This window comes from Glycine max, chromosome 4 (assembly GCF_000004515.6).
Source record: "Glycine max cultivar Williams 82 chromosome 4, Glycine_max_v4.0, whole genome shotgun sequence".
In the NCBI taxonomy this organism is placed as follows: Eukaryota; Viridiplantae; Streptophyta; class Magnoliopsida; order Fabales; family Fabaceae; genus Glycine; species Glycine max.
This window is the reverse complement of record NC_016091.4, coordinates 31056245-31058829: the sequence shown is the minus strand read 5'-3', so window position 1 is coordinate 31058829 and position 2585 is coordinate 31056245. Positions and strand designations below refer to the sequence as shown.

The window sequence follows — 2585 nt, the reverse complement described above, 5'->3', positions numbered from 1 at the left end:
GCGGAGACATTTTTGCCCATGCTAATTCGTTCACTTCCTTTAAGCTTCCGCTTATTAGTGCACAGCTCCTTCAAGAATTTAACATATCTTGGAATTTGCTTTATTGCATCCAGCAGAGGTATGTTTACCTCTACTTTTCTAAACGTTTCCAAGATCTCTTTCTCTGCCTCTTCCATTTTTTTGTTGGAAACTGCTCTTAGAGGGAATGGAAGAGGGGGAATGTGCTGCTTCTGCAAATCAGAATTACCTGTGGAAGAAGATTCACCTGCACAGAAATTGTTAGGTAAATTTTTGTCATCACCTTTTTCTGGAGTAGAGTGAAGTTTGGCAGGTTCATTTGCAGATGAGGAAGGTGTTACGGGTTGAGGTCCTTGACACTGCTTTCCCGACCTCAATGAAATGGCACTGACATTTTTGGGATTTTGGACAGCTTGAGAAGGTAGCTTGTCAGAATTTTGGGACTGTTGTTGATTCAATTGTGTAGCTAATTGTCCCATCTGATTAGTCAAGCTCTGAATGGAAGCTCTGGTCTCTTGTTGAAACTGCATGTTTTGCATAGTCATTTGCCTCACAAATTCTTCGAGGGAAGGTTGTGGAGGGGCCTCAACTGTTGGTTGTTTCTGGGGTTGTTGCTGTTGTTGGATTGGTGGAGGAATGTATGGTCTGCTTGGGCCAGCAGCATTTTGGAAGGAAGGAGCAGGCTGTTGTTGTTGTTGCTGAGGGCTGGACCATCTGAGATTAGGGTGATTCCTCCATCCAGGATTGTATCTGTTGCTGGAGAGGTCATAATTATTCTGTTGTGGTTGATTTTGCTGCTGAGGTTGAGGAGGTCTATTGTAAATGTTTGCAGCATAAGCTTCAGGCTGCTCAATTGCTCCAGGTTGCTGCATGGAAGGGCAAAGGTCTGTATGGTGGTCAGCAGAGGAGCACAAACCACAAACCCTTGCGACAGGTACAAATTTCTGATTCAAGGCCAGCTGGGTTACCAAGTTAACCAATGCATCCAGTTTGCCTTCAAGCTTCTTAGTCTCAGATGATGCAGCTGAGTTTGTAGCTACCTCATGCACTCCTCTAATGACTATAGCATCATTTCTGGCGCTAAACTGTTGGGAGTTGGAAGCCATCTTCTCAATTAAATTCCTGGCTTCAGCAGGAGTCATGTCTCCAAGGGCTCCACCACTGGCAGCATCTATTATACTTCTCTCCATATTACTGAGTCCTTCATAAAAATATTGGAGAAGAAGCTGCTCTGAAATCTTATGGTTAGGGCAACTGGCACATAGTTTCTTAAATCTATCCCAGTACTCATACAGGCTCTCTCCACTGAGTTGTCTAATACCTGAGATATCCTTCCTGATGGTTGTGGTCCTGGAAGTAGGGAAAAATTTTTCTAAGAATACTCTCTTAAGGTCATCCCAGCTCGTGATGGACCTTGGAGCAAGGTAATACAGCCAGTCCTTTGCCACTCCCTCTAATGAATGAGGAAAAGCCTTCAGAAATATGTGATCCTCTTGGACATCTGAGGGTTTCATGGTGGAGCAGACAATGTGAAATTCCTTCAAATGTTTGTGCGGGTCTTCACCTGCAAGGCCATGAAACTTTGGAAGCAAATGAATCAGTCCAGTTTTAAGAACATATGGGACATCCTCATCAGGGTATTGGATGCACAAGCTTTCGTAGGTGAAATCAGGTGCAGCCATTTCCCTTAGGGTCCTCTCACGGGGTGGAGGTTGTGCCATGTTCTCAGAATGTGCAAAATCAGAATGCTCAGAATCAGAATGCTCAAAATTATAATGCTCCAAATCAGGATGTTCAAAATCACGAATAACAGAATGCACAGATTCACCAGTAATGGAATGCTCAGGATGATCAAAAGGTAAAAATGATGCCTAACTAATCTATGAAATGTCCTATCTATCTCAGGGTCAAAGGGTTGTAAGTCAGATGGATTGCCTCTAGTCATACACTACATTCAACATGCACAACTAGTTGCCTTGTCATGTAAATAAAGGTGCAGGTTTGAACTACAGCTACCCTCAAATGATATCCAAATGACTTTAAATTTTGTGAGCAACCTTATAAAATTATGAGAAGATAGCACAAAAAATTTCAGACAAAAATTCAAAGTCTAACTATGAAAGCTAAAATAGGTAGGTTAAGAAAAATAAGTGAATAAAACTTGAAAAATAAAAAACTTTTGACAGAATCACTATTTTTGGACGATGGAGACCTCAACGGGCCATAGGCCGGCTGCCACTGCGTAGGAAATTTTTTTATACCCCAAATACATATATAATAATTGCGATTTTGATAACCGGAGCAAAAGTTATGGCCGTTTGAAGTTTCGACAAACACAAAATTTGCTACTTTTTTGGAACTTTCAAATCTGACCAAACTAAAGGCTCTAGCTATTGTTCCCACAAAATATAGGTTAAAAGAAGTTACCACAAAAAAATTCAGCCAAAAATAACAACCCTAGCTACTAAAACAAAAAATCTCAAATAATTCAGCATGGGTGGTCGCTAAAATCCGTCTCTAATTAATTTCTACTACTACTCTGTTTTGCCGCAAGCAAAAGTGGTCGC

At 41.3% G+C, this 2585-nt stretch overlaps 1 non-coding gene across 1 annotated transcript; it reads left to right on the top strand.

The window, feature by feature from the left end:
• The first annotated feature begins 1254 nt into the window (after positions 1-1254).
• Positions 1255-1361, top strand: LOC113001501 (small nucleolar RNA R71). Its single transcript, XR_003266896.1, has one exon. It is a non-coding gene; the product is annotated as a small nucleolar RNA R71 (small nucleolar RNA).
• Positions 1362-2585: the final 1224 nt, after the last annotated feature.